Here is a 14,713-nt window from a genome sequence, read left to right as displayed (position 1 = left end):
ACTGTATCATCACCCATCCTTTGTAGACCGTGAGCCCTCACAGGCAGGGTCCTAGCTCCTCCTGTACCAGTCGCCGTCATGTTGTGTTAAAGATCATTGTAATTGTTTTTGTATGTATACCCCCTTTTTCACATGTAAAGCGCCATGGAATATATGGCGCTATAATAATAATAACAAGGTAAACAAACAAAGGGGATACACTTAGCTTGAGCGGACATCAGAGAGATAACGCCAACAGTCCTCCAAGGGCACCAAAGATGAGAGTAGCCGACTGCCAGTATTCCAAGTCTGCACAGAGGTACATAGATCTATCACCGGAAACTCTCTGGAGAAACTGAGAGTTTTTAACTACCAAGCAAGGGTGTGTCAATCAGCAGCAGAAGGTGGAGGTCGCTGCTGGGTCGTAAAGGAAGAAGGATATAACTATAGAGAGGATCATGAAGGCTTCTGCAATGCCAAGCGCAGTGACCCTCTACAGCCAGATCCAGAGCAACTGTCTGACACACCCGTGACAGCCCATGTGCAGATGCACAGGTTGCACTAACAGAATATCCGCTATATTGTCACATGTCCGCCTAAAAAAACGTATGCATGAGGCGGTCCTTTTATACTATCCATGTGATTTTCGGTTAGCCGTTCATGTGACATCTGTGTGCGTTTTCACACTATTCTTGCCCTAGCTCTGACAAAGTGGGTAAAGCTGAGGCGGGATGGGGACGTGATGGGGCATGGCAACCCCTGCTTGTAAAATTCATGAAGAGTTGTGCGGCATTTGCTACTCGACAAATCTTACTCCAGCACATAGCGGTGCTCAACACTACACGCCTCGCCTGATTAATTTATAGAGGTTGTCCACTGCAACACATAATGCCCCCATCATATTTAAAGGGAACCTGTCACTTCCTAGTTGCTATGTACACTGCCCCCATTGCTTTGTTAGTGATGCAATGTGCATCACTAACAAGCTTTTTTCATTAATATCAGTGGTAGTATAATGATTTTATACCCTCATATACACTTTGTCCTACCTGCTCGTATTCAGTCATAGGGGTGTGATTCTCTCATTCAGCCATGGTCAGCACCGCATTCACTCACTGCTGGCGCCGCCCATGTATTTGAATACTGCTCCCGGCAAGGTTGCGTCTAGATCGGAGGTGATTTTTTTGTGCTCCTCACTTTAGCCCTTTCGATCTAGACGCTTCACTGCTGAGGAGACTAGATCGGAGTTGCTGAAGTGAGGGCCTCAAAAAATCCCCTCCGATGTAGACAGTTCAGCACTGACACCACTAGATCGGATCTGATTCCAGGATCTTCATACTCACTGCTGTCTAGTCGCCTCTACTGGCTTTTTAATGTTTTTCTTATGCTTTTTTATGCAATTGCTCATGTTTTTGAATGGAGCAAACATCACAAGTCAAAAATGATTTTTTTACACTGTTATATAATTTATGTATTTTTACACTGTTATATATTTTATGGATTTGGGCAAAATTCTTTTTTTTCCTGATTAATGAAACTTACATTCTTATTGTCGCTCTATGTAATATAAAAAATTCCCCTTATCGCTGATTGTTCAGTTTTGCCAGAATGTGACTCTTCCCATTTGTCCACAGTCCTGTCCGCAGCACCGACATTGTAAAGAGTCGGCAGGGCTCCACGAGGAGAGGCGTAAAAGAGCGCCCCCGACAGTCACCATGATGTACAACACAGAAGTGACAAATTATTACAGGAATGTCTAAGGTCACTGGAGAACACTGCTGTTATAATTTATGCCACTTTTGTGATGTCAATTATGATTCTGTCGGCTGCTCCATCACTGGCTGAGACTTGTGAACATACAAGAAAATTTGAATTCTATGAAAACTGAACAATCAGAGCTATGTGTAATTTTTTATATTACTGAAAGCGATAATAAAAAAACTCACTTTATTAATAAAAAAAAAAAATTCATGGCCGAGATTTCCCCCTCTCACCCTTCATTAAAGGGAATATCCGTTCCTGTCGTTCAGCTGCCTCTGCTGATATCACATCGATTGAGTGGAGGCTTCTTTTCCGCTCCACTGTGTTGACAGGGCGAGACTGACGAAGTCATTCTGATTGACTGCTGGATTCCCACTGTCTAACTGCGGGAGAAGGCTGTCAATCAGAATGAGTCAGACATTACGCTCTGTCCCGTCAGCAGAGGCAGCTGAATCCCCGACAGGAACGGTCTGTGCCCGCTCTGTGCCGGGAAGAACGCCGCCAGGCACAGCAGCAAGTAAGTAGCAATTACCTGCTGATAGTGCCTAGGCACATTTTTTGTTTTTCATAAAGTCACAGATATCCCCTTTAACCTTATATATACTTTGTCCTACCTGCTGATTTTCAGTCATAGGGGTGTGATTCTCTCATTCAGTCATGGGCAGCACCGCATTCACTCACTGCTGGCGCCGCCCATGTATTTGAATAATGCTCCCGGCAAGGTTGTGTCTAGATCGGAAGTGATTTTTTTTGTGCTCCTCACTTTAGCCTCCGATCTAGACGCTTCACTGCTGAGGAGACTAGATCAGAGTTGGTGGAGTGAGGTCCTTATAAAATCCCCTCCGATGTAGACCGTTCAGCACTGACACCCCTAGATCTGAGTAGATCCTCATACGCACTGCTGTCTAGTCTCCTCTACTGGCTTTTTATTGTTTTTCTTATGCTTTTTTATGCAATTGCTCATGTTTTTAATGGCGCAAACATCCCAAGTCAAAAATGATTTTTTTTACGCTGTTTATATATTTTATAGATTTAGGCAAAATTATTTTTTTTCCTGATTAATGAAACTTATACTATCACTGAGTTTAATGAAAAAAGCTTGTCAGTGATGCACATTGCATCACTAACAAAGCAATGGGGGCAGTTTACATAGCAACTAGGAAGTGACAGGTTCCCTTTAAAAGGTGGAAAGAAGTGTTTTTGTAATTACCTTGAATTGTCATTGTTGCCTGTGGGTGGCGCTCCCTTGTAGTAGCAGTCATGTCAACAAGAAGATAGATATAGATAGGAAATAAATTGACAGATATGATATAGATAGATATGGTATAGCTGGATAGATATTTTATAACCCCCTGTATGTTTGGTGCACAGTATAAGGAACAGAGCAGTGGGACCTGGGGGGTTTATACCATGTGTTACAGAAGCTGCAGCAGACGGCTGGATGCTTTGCTCAGGCTAAGGAGACACCTAACAATCCAGAGTGATAAAGTTGCAGGGTCAGGACACTACCAAGTTGATATGGAGAGGGGGATTGACAATGGTAGTACTGCATAAACCAATGCAGTGCTCTGCCTTTGCTCCCTGTATGACACATGGCAGTATACATTATGCACTGTCATAGGTTGTACAGCAGAGGATCACAGCGTGTGTTTGCATCTTCTTGTTGACATGACGGCTAGTAGAAGGGAGCACGCCCCCTGTTATTGGACTAAATAGAGACAGATATCATGTGGCGGACAGCTAGGAGCAGGCCACGCCCCCTCTTCTCAGGCTGGCTGTTAATCACTGTGGGGAGCTGAAAACTGTTGTGTGAGGTAATGTCCCAGACGGGAGGGGGGAGCAGTGAGGGATCAGGTCCTGTCACATGGAATTGCAAGGATTATAAAGATAATTACACTGCACTGACCCTCTCATTTTTATAGCGTATGAGGACAGGGACAGTGCAAAAAAATGTTATCTCCCTGGAGTAACCCTTTAAGCTTGAAGGCATGAAGTACATATTGTCCTATTTGGTCATTTAACATGAAACTCTAGACTCAAACTAAAAATTAGACTTTTCTCTAGTTTCATGGAACCCAATATCTTCTCAAATGACCTGGCACGACCCACTTGGCAAACAGCATAGGAAATACTGCTGCTAACCACTGTAATTGACAGTTGTATCTCCTATGCTGCTTGCCAGGTGGCTTCTGCCAGTGCTGATTAGTTAGAATTTTGGCTTTCCTAATACAGGGTACAGGTGCATAGAAATGACCTGAAGCTAAATTTTCAGCTGTTTTCTTAACAGGTTATTTCCACAATGGGTAGCCTAGGCTACCCACGTTATTTATCGATTTTTGTAAATTATTTCCACAATGGCAATTTTTTTTTATAAAGTACAGATGCTGCATAACCACTGTTAATATTGAGTACAAGCCCAACATATAATTTCTTTCTTGTACTGTTATGTCTTTTTTCACCTCCTTCTGCCCTTCGGTTCATCCAGCTTCATAGAGCTGAATGGGCGGTCCTATTGTTATCTGATAAAACTACATTTCCCATCAGCACACTGCTTCTTCTCAGTGCTGCAGACCCCTTATGCTCTTCTCCTGTGTGTTTGATGATAGAGATATTTAGATCTCAACATGTGTAATTGTTATTAATATAGATGAGGTGACCAATGAAAGCTTTGAATATAGTGACTGTGATACACTATTTGACCAAAATGTATTACTATTTATACACACTGTATTTTTATTGGTGGCTCTTGGGGAAGAGTGCACGATCAAGCTCTCCCTTGCATGAATAATAGAGCTGAGCATAGACTGAGCTCTACAACAACACAGCTGGCAGAGGAATGAGGATGCTGTGAGGGGGTCTGGGGACTGTTTTATTAGGCATGGTCTTAGTTGTATGTTTTTTTCATTAATTCATCATGTTCTTTAGGTGCAAATGTACCTAGTATCAGTAGGATCTTCAACATAGCATAGTTGAATTCTGCTACAAGCCGGCTGTCAAATGTTTTATTAGACAGGGTCATTAGATACATCTGAGCATGTTCAACCAACAGCATTAGAACTACTGGATGAGGGATCCATTGGCAACAGAAGGTAGAGAGAGCCCTGATGATGTCATAGCTCCAAATCAGTACAAATTTAAAAATAAGTTGTATTGGTGCATGTTTAATTCTGTATGTACAGAAAACTGGGACCACATAATGATTTGGGGAATAACCCTTGAAAGGAAGCCTGTCACTTTGAGAAACTGTATTTACCTGCAGATAAAGATGTGATCTACAGGTAAATAGCGAATAAACCCTGTATAGCCAGCTTTCTGGAAAAAAGGTTACAGGGATAAAATGAAGATTTAGTCTCCCTGCAGCCAGTCACTTCCAGTTATTGGAGCAGTGCAGGAAGCAGATACTGTAATTGCTCACTGGACAGTGAGTGTGGCCATTATCACCCCCCTGCACATTGAATGACAGCCAGGTCCGCAATGTATATGTGCAGAGTGGGCTGTCAATCAAAGTGGCAGGGAGTGATTACATCCACACTCACTGTGCAATGAGCAATACAATGTCTGCTTCATGCTTGGCCCCAATAACTGAAAACAAGTGGCTGCAAAGAGACTAAGGCTATGCGCACACGATCAGGATTTGAAGCAGAAATTTCCTGAGCGTTTCTGCATCTCCTTGGCAGGAAAAACTGTGTGGAGAAACCATGCGGTTTTGATGCGGATTTTGGAGCGTTTTTGGTCCAGAAATGTATGTGGTTGAGAGCTAATAAAGAGTGTTGAAAAAAATTTTTTTTCTGATGTCATTTCCTTGCCAAACCCCTCTTTCTTTATCGCTTCATTGGGGGACAGAGGACCATGGGTGTATGCTGTTGTCACTAGGAGGTTGACACTAGGCAAAAAAGAAAAAAGCTCCTCCTCCGTAGTATACACCCGCCTACAGGCACCAAGCTCAACAGTTTAAGCTTAGTGTCTGTAGGAGGTAGACCTGGATCCTTCTGATCCAACCCTGTTGTGTTTTATTAACATTTCTTCTTTATTTTTCAGATACAGCTCTCCAGGGTTATCAGGGAACACTGCGTCCCCTGTTATCCCCTTTCTCAAGTGACCGAGAGAGCAGTGTGGCATTTCCCACATGGCCCACTCTCGGATCCGCTGGGCAGGACCTATCCCCTGTCACCTGCGGGTGTCTCAGGGTGATTCTCGGTGGCCAGTCCTTGCCCATTCCCCACCCCAGCCCCCTCCTCGGAGCGGCCTGGGAGGGAGACGGTTGTCACTTCGGTGACCTTCCCCCAGATTCTGGGGTTGACACCGTCTCCTGCACTGTCCAGGACCGGTCAGTGCGGGAAGGAGGAAGAGCCAGGATCCCCCCTATCCACGGAGGACCTCCTGTGACCATCCTCAGAGGGAGAGAGGAGGAAGAGTCATCGGGAAAGGTACAATCCTCCCTCCCCAGGTCCCTCACATCTCAACCTGCTTTCCCCGTAAATCCTGGGATAATAATGGGGGCATCACATTTCCCCGCCGACGCTCATTTACAGTAGAGCTTGGCCACGCCCCCTCTCCTCACAGGACATCAGGAGGCGAAGCGGGGGCCTCGGACTCACAGCATGGCGTCCCTCTCAGCATGGCGTCCCCCACAGCCCTCCCCCTTTCTCTGTCCTTTTTTGCGCGTTTTTTCTGCCCGCGCTTTTCTCTGTCGGGGGGCGGCTCGGGGTGGGCGTTACTCTTTTGGGCGGGTATACGCCCCTCCCGGAAACCAGCCAATCAGGACCAAGGAACGATATGACTCTTCCGTCACGCCCACTTTTATCCCGGGGGCCTATCAGCGGCCGAGTTCTTAAGCCCGCTCCCATCCCTTCTGCCTATCATAGCTTTAGCTCCCCTAGCTCGCTCAGGGCAGCACGCTCCGCTCCGGCTCCGCCCCTCTACGCTGCTCTCGGTCTGGCTCCGGCAGCAGCATTCTGTGACTGCCTCATCACCGCAGCCCTGCTCCTGTCTCCCCGGCTCCGGACTTTCCGACGGGGGATACAGGACCGTGCCCATTCCAGACCGGGTAGGCCCTACTCTGACACTCCACACAACACAGGCTCCTTCCTCTGCAGTATTCCAGGTTAGGCACATATGCCCAAACCCAGGGAGTTTTCTGTCCGTCCCACTCACACAGTCACATACTACGCCTGTGCTATTTGCAGTACTAAGTGGCCCGTGGGTCTGACAATGGCTTTCTGCTCGACCTGCAAGCCTCCCACCATGCTGGCACCCCAAGACCCCCCTGCCGCTCAGGACGAGTTAACTCCCCCTCCTCCGGAGTGGGCTGTTGCTATGTTTCAGTCTGTCTCTGACCTCACCAAGGTATCTCAATCTCCGGTGCAGGTCCTAGAACGCTTGCCCATGCTATCCACGGCCACCAGTGTTCCGAACGTTCCAACTGACGATTCGCAGGCACCCCTGACCCCTCCTCCTAAGGGCAGACCGAGGGCACGTTCTCAGAAACAGACTCACACAACCTCATCCTCCAGCTCTCCAGACTCCAAATTGCTCCCTGCATCTCACACCTCTTCCCCAGAGGTCGCTCCGGGATCAGACACGGCATCAGATTCTGACTCTGGATCCGACACGGACCAATATTCTAGAGTCCAGGACATGGTCGACAGCCTTATATCGGCCGTCAATCACACTCTGCATGTTAAAGAGGACGAGAGCCCTTCTCAGGACTACTCCATTGCCTTCAAGAGAATTAAGCGCCCGGCACGCACCTTTTCTAACCATTCGGAATTTTACGGTGTCTGTTAGAAACAATGGGAGCATCCAGAGAAGCGCTTCACTGGAAAGAAACAGACATGCTATATCCCTTTCACCACGACCTCGTCAGCAGATAGACGGAGTCCCCTTCTGTGGATCCTCCTGTCTCTCGTCTCTTGGCTAAGACAGTTCTTCCCTCAAGGACACTACGGATAGACAGGTTGAGGCCTTGGCTAAGTCAGCCTTCGAGGCTGCTGGCACCTCCTTTTGTCTTTCCTTCGCCTCAACTTGGGTATCAAAAGCAGTTTCCGCATGGGCCAAACAGCTTAGGCGGGGCATCCTCACCGGGGCTTCCCCAGACGATCTGGCTGACCTAGCGGATCAGATCGCCCATGCAGGGAAATATCTCCACACAGCGTCCCTTGACTCCGCTACCTGTTCAGCCCGCGTCTCCAGCTATATCATCGCTATACGTAGGATTCTTTGGCTGAAGGCTTGGAACGCCGACCCGGCCTCCAAGAAATCACTAACAAATCTCCCCTTTCAGGGCTCCAGACTGTTTGGGTCTAAATTAGACCAGATCATCTCTGATGCCACTGGGGGCAAGAGCACTTCCCTTCCTCAGCCGAGACCTAATCGCCCTTTTCCTAGGAAACGTTACCTTCACTTCCGGTCCTTTCGTCGGTTCGCTCAACCAGGACCCTCCTCTCAACAGGACCTTACCCCAACACAGCAGGACAAACGTAAGCCTACCTTTAGGCCCACTCCCAGCTGGCGCGCAAAGGGTCGCTCTTCCAAGCCCTCTGGATCCCGATCACGATCCAACAGGTTTTCCTCAGCATGACGGGTCACTCCCACCTGGCCGCCCACCCTGGGGGAAATCCCATCTACTTATGTTCCGAGACCCTTGGGTATCGGCAATAGAGGATGCCTGGGTCAAGGAGATAGTGACCTCAGGCTACAAGATCGAGTTCAATTCCATACCCAGAACACGATTTCTCAGGTCCCGAAACCCGCATCCATCTCTACTTCCCGGTTTCCTTCAGGCCATTGCCACCCTTCTGCACTCAGGAGTTATAGTTCCAGTCCCCCTTCAAGAAAGGTGTTCGGGTTTCTACTCAAATCTTTTCGTCGTTCCAAAAAAGGACGGCTCACTACATCCGATCCTAGACCTCAAACAACTAAACCATCAGGTACGCGTACGGCACTTCAGAATGGAGTCCCTCAGGTCGGTAATCGCCTCGATGGAGGCCGGGGAATATCTATGTTCAGTGGATATTCAGGATGCGTATCTTCATATCCCAATCTTCGCACCACATCAGAAGTTCCTTCGATTTGCCTTCCAGAACGCACATTACCAGTTCACCTCTCTCCCCTTCAGGCTTGCCTCCGCCCCGAGGGTTTTCACAAAGGTAATGGCGACGGTCATGGCCATTCTATTAGCCAGGGGGATTGTAATTATCCCCTACCTCGACGACCTAATGATCAAGGGTCCCACGTTCAGGGACTGTCTCCACAGTCTCCAGATCACTCTGAACACTCTTTCTCGGTTAGGCTGGCTAATCAACACAGACAAATCCTCCCTGGTCCCATCTCAGCGCTTAACCTTTCTAGGGATGCAGTTCGACACGACCCGTGCCCAGGTCCTTCTTCCGAGGGAGAAGATAAACTCTCTCCGTCGGGGGATTCACTTTCTCTCCGACCCGAGTCCACACCGTCTTCGCCTGTGCATGAGTGTCTTGGGAAAATGGTGGCAGCCATGGAAACAGTCCCGTTTGCCCAGTTCCATACCCGGCCTCTTCAACTGGCCCTTCTGTCGGCATGGGACAAGAACCCGTCATCTCTAGATCGACGCATCAGATTACCTCCTCATGTGAGAAGGTCATTAGTATGGTGGACTCGTCCTTCTTCCTTCAGACCCGGGAGGTCATTCCTACCGCTTCGCTGGCAGGTGGTCACGACCGATGCCAGCCTCATCGGTTGGGGGGCAGTCTTCCTCCACCACACAGCGCAGGGCCGTTGGAGTCTCCACGAAGCCTCCCTACCGATCAATATATTGGAGATAAGGGAAATTTACCTGGCGTTACGTCACTGGCAGGACATTCTTGCAGGGTTCCCAGTCCGCGTACAATCGGACAACGCCACGGTGGTGGCGTACATAAACCGTCAGGGAGGAATGTGCAGCAAGTCTGTCTTGAAAGAGGTGACAAAAGTGCTAGTTTGGGCCAAGAACACTGTTCCGGCAATCTCAGCAGTACACATTCGGGGGGTCGACAATTGGGCGGCCGACTTCCTCAGTCGGCTGGTCCTTGCCTCAGGAGAATGGTCTCTCCATCCCGAGGTGTTCCATCAGATATGCTTACGATGGGGCACGCCGGACTTCAACCTCATGGCGTCTCAGTTAAACCACAAGGTTCCATCCTTCATAGCCCGGTTCCGCGATCCCCTTGCGATCGCTCAAGACGCGCTAGTCATCTCATGGTCTCAGTTCCAGCTGCCCTATCTCTTTCCCCCTCTACCATTAATCCCTCGGGTCGTCAAAAAGATCAAGACAGAGGGAGTACCGGTAATTCTAATAGCCCCAGATCTAGTAAACCTGCTCTTCGACTCCCCCTGGAGACTACCGGATCGTCCGGACCTCCTCTCTCAGGGACCTATTCTTCATCGGAGTTCATTTTCTCTGAATTTAATGGCATGGCCGTTGAGGCCGCAGTGTTGAGGAAGGCGGGTTTTGCGGACAATGTCATCCAGACCCTAATTAGTGCCAGGAAACCCGCAACCTCGCACATATACCACAGAACCTGGAGAGCCTTTTTTCGTCACTGCGAGAAGGATCAGCGAGCTCCCATGTCCTTTTCGCTACCGGTCATTTTGGCCTTCCTTCAGTCTGGCCTGGAGGCGGGACTCTCTCTAAGCACTCTCAAAGGCCAAGTTTCGGCCTTGTCTATTCTATTCCAGCGTAACTTGGCTTTCCGTCCTCAGGTCAAGACGTTTCTGCAAGGGGTGGCTCACCTGGCGCCGCCTTATCGCCCCCCGGTGGATCCATGGGAACTTAATTTGGTCCTGAGCGTCCTTCAACAGCCCCCATTTGAACCCATTCAGGACATCTCAGCCTCTCTTCTCCCCTGGAAGATGGCTTTTCTGGTGGATGTTACCTCTATTAGGAGGGTTGCGGAGCTCGCAGCCCTCTCTTGTCGGTCGCCTTTTCTGGTATTCCATCAGGACAAGGTAGTGCTCAGGCCAGTGCCCTCCTTTTTGCCAAAAGTAGTCTCCTCATTCCACATCAATGAGGACATTGTTTTGCCTTCCTTCTGCCCGGCCCCAGTGCACCCTCGGGAGAAATCCCTGCACAAACTGGATCTGGTGAGAGCTCTACATGTGTACCTTTCTAGAACGGCTTCCCTTCGGCGTTCGGACGCCCTGTTTGTCGTTCCTGAGGGGCGTCGCAAGGGTCTCCCTGCTTCCAAGTTAACCATCGCCCGTTGGATACGTTCGACCATTTTGGAGGCATATCGCGTCTCGGACAAATTTCCCCCTCCGGGGGTAAGGGCTCACTTCACCCGGGCGGTGGGGGCCTCTTGGGCTGTTCGCCATCTGGCTTCAGCTTCTCAGATCTGTAAGGCCGCAACATGGTCTTCACAAGGTCCACACTTATTCTTCGGCTGATGCCAGTCTTGGACGGAAGGTTCTGCAGGCAGCGGTTGCCTGCAGTCAGACCTAGTCTGTGGCTACCTTTTTTTTTTCTGTTCTCCCACCCTAGGGACTGCTTTTGGACGTCCCATGGTCCTGTGTCCCCCCAATGAAGCGATAAAGAGGGATTTTTGGTACTCACCGTAAAATCTCTTTCTTGGAGCCTTCATTGAGGGACACAGCACCCTCCCTGATTTTGGGCATAGGTACAGTGGGCCCTGTTGGGCATCTAATATAGTTTTCACGGTTGTGCCCCGTTGGGCATTGCATAGTTAATTGTTTAAGTTCCTCCTACTGCTTTAGCCACTAACTAGTGAGCTTGGTGCCTGTAGGCGGGTTTATACTAGGGAGGAGGAGCTTTTTTCTTTTTTGCCTAGTGTCAACCTCCTAGTGACAACAGCATACACCCATGGTCCTGTGTCCCCCAATGAAGGCTCCAAGAAAGAGATTTTACGGTGAGTACCAAAAATCCCTCTTTTCCATTCTGCATTTTGCAAGTCACAATGCCACATGAAGAAGATCAGCCCCTGCATGTTTGCGTACTGTGTGTGCGTATGTCTGCGTACTGTGTGTGTGTGCAGGCCATACAGGAACCTGCTATTAGTGTGCTACATATCCTGCGTCAGCACAGCGAACAGGTAAGATAAATGTAGGTAGAATGTAAATTTCTTTTTATTTTTTTCTGTGGTGTACACTAACCAATTATTGTTCCATTGGAGCAGTCTAGAAGAAGACCGAAAAAACTCTGGGTACACCCTATAGTGCAGGAGAGATGTGACAAGGGGCATTTCTATGTGCTATATCAAGATCTAAGGAGGTAAGTTATTATTGGAAAAAAAGTATATTGTCATCCGTGTGTGCCTAATGTTTTTTTGTTTTTTTTCCAGATATCCGGAAAAATTTCTGCAATTTTGTCGCATTCCCATCCATGCGTTTGACCGGCTGCTGAATATTCTATCACCCCAGCTGGACTACAGCGACACCGTAATGTGAAGGGCCATCTCTGCTGAGGAAAGGCTGCTCATCACCTTGTGGTAAGTAAAGATAAACCAATAACTAAGTATGTGTATGTATGTGTATATATATATATATATATATATATATATATATATATATATATATATATATATATATATATATATATACACTGCTCAAAAAAATAAAGGGAGCACTTAAACAACAGAATATAACTCAAAGTAGATCAAACTTCTGTGAAATCAAACTGTCCACTTATGAAGCAACACTTATTGACGATCAATTTCACATGCTGTTGTGCAAATGGAATAGACAATAGATGGAAATTGTTGGCAATTATCAAGACACCCTCAATAAAGAAGTGGTTCTGCAGGTGGGGACCACAGACCACATCTCAGTATCAATGCTTTCTGGCTGATGTTTTGGTCACTTTTGAATGTTGGTTGTGCTTTCACACTCGTGGTAGCATGAGATAGACTCTACAACCCACAGAAGTTGCTCCGTAGTGCAGCTCATCCAGGATGGCATATCAATGCGAGCTGTGGCAAGAAGGTTTGCTGTGTCTGTCAGCGTAGTGTCCAGAGGCTGGAGGCGCTACCAGGAGACAGGCCAATACACCAGGGGATGTGGAGGGGGCCGTAGGAGGGCAACAACCCAGCAGCAGGACCGCTACCTCTGCCTTTGTGCAAGGAGGAACAGGAGGAGCACTGCCAGAGCCCTGCAAAATGACCTCCAGCAGGCCACAAATGTGCATGTGTCTGCACAAACGGTTAGAAACAGACTCCATTGAGGTTGGTATGAGGGCCCGACGTCCACAGATGGGGATTATGCTCACAGCCCAACACTGTGCAGAACGCTTGGCATTTGCCACAGAACACCAGGATTGGCAAAGTCGCCACTGCCGCCCTGTGCTCTTCACAGATGAAAGCAGGTTCACACTGAGCACATGTAACAGACGTCACAGAGTCTGGAGACGCCGTGGAGAGCGATCTGCTGCCTGCAACATCCTTCAGCATGCCCGGTTTGGCAGTGGATCAGTAATGGTGTGGGGTGGCATTTCTTTGGAGGGCCGCACAGCTCTCCATGTGCTGGCCACAGGTAGCCTGACCGCCATTAGGTACCGAGATGAGATCCTCAGACCCCTTGTGAGACCATATTCTGGTGTGATTGGCCCTGGGTTCCTCCTAATGCAGGACAATGCCAGACCTCATGTGGCTGTAGTGTGTCAGCAGTTCCTGCAAGATGAAGGCATTGAAGCTATGGACTGGCCCGCCCGTTCCCCAGACCTGAATCCAATGAGCACATCTGGGACATCATGTCTCGCAATATCCACCAACGTCATGTTGCACCACAGACTGTCCAGGAGTTAGCCGATGCTTTAGTCCAGGTCTGGGAGGAGATCCCACAGGAGACCATCCGCAACCTCACAGGAGGTCATACAGGCACGTGGAGGCCACAGACAATACTGAGCCTCATTTTGACTTGTTTTAAGGACATTACATCAAAGTTGGATCAGCCTGTAGTATGTTTTTCCACTTTAATTTTGGGGGTGACTCCAAATCCAGGCCTCCATTGGTTAATAAATTTGATTTCCATTGATGATTTTTGTGTCATTTTGTTGCCAGCACATTCAACTTTGTACAGAACAAAGTATTCAATGAGAATATTTCATTCATTCAGATCTAGGTTATATTTTTTGTGTTCCTTTTATTTTTTTGAGCAGTGTATCTATATATATTTATATTTATATTATCGCTACCTTTTTTACCCTTTTTTTTCTTTGGCTGATCAGGTATTTTTTCAATGAAGTGAATATTTTTTTTTTTTTTTTTTAAATGTGGCAAAAGCTCTGTTGTGAACAACAGAAATGAATGTCTCCTTTGAATGGCGGACACGAGCCGCTGTTCAGAGGAGGGTGTTCATGACAGCAACAGGGGTCATCATGTGACGCCAATTCTGTTATGGCAATGCATTGGTGCCACATCATCACGTCATGGGTGCACCAATGCTTGTCTACAAGAATTAACTTCCAGCCGCCACATGTTAAATTCCGCTGTCACAGTTTGTCAGTGGCATTTAACTGCAGCCATTACCTGCATCTGATGACTTTATCAGTCATTTCATGTATTTTGTTTTTTTTTGTGATTTTTTTAAAATAAAAAAATAGGTAATATATATATGCTTTTAGGCCACGTCCTCACTATCAGTATTTGGTCAGTATTCAGTCAGTATTTTTTCTCAGGAGTAGGAGCCAAAACCAGGTGAGTAACAATCAGAGAAAAGGTAGAAACAAGTCAACAATTCTACATTTATCAACCACTTCTGGTTTTGGCTCCCACTCCTGAGGAAAAATACTGACCGAATATTGACCAAACACTGATAGTGGGGCCGTGGCCTTAATGTAATAATGTTGTGTTGTATTCCTTTTTTTGTTGCGTTTCTAATCATCTTATTTTCCTTTCCAGATTTCTGATCCCCAGTGAAAAAAAGAAGATAATCAAGAAAAGTGTTTCTTATTTCTAATAATATTTTTTCAAAAAATTGTTCTTTTTCCATAATAAACCTAAATTTG

At 47.5% G+C, this 14,713-nt stretch overlaps 1 long non-coding RNA gene across 1 annotated transcript in view; it reads left to right on the top strand.

The window, feature by feature from the left end:
* LOC141259495 (uncharacterized) overlaps nucleotides 1-14,713 on the top strand; it is a 24,757-nt gene extending 10,044 nt beyond the window's left edge. Inside the window, exons 2-4 of the long non-coding RNA XR_012318428.1 lie at nucleotides 11,889-11,983; nucleotides 12,054-12,200; nucleotides 14,607-14,713. This is a non-coding gene — a long non-coding RNA (uncharacterized lncRNA). The remainder of the gene's footprint in view (nucleotides 1-11,888; nucleotides 11,984-12,053; nucleotides 12,201-14,606) is intronic.

The sequence above is a fragment of the Phyllobates terribilis genome, unplaced genomic scaffold (genome assembly GCF_046119375.1).
Source record: "Phyllobates terribilis strain yellow unplaced genomic scaffold, ASM4611937v1 Scaffold_3__8_contigs__length_932513732, whole genome shotgun sequence".
Lineage (NCBI taxonomy): Eukaryota > Metazoa > Chordata > Amphibia > Anura > Dendrobatidae > Phyllobates > Phyllobates terribilis.
The sequence above is the reverse complement of the archived record's forward strand: the minus strand, read 5'-3'. Positions and strand labels throughout refer to the sequence as shown.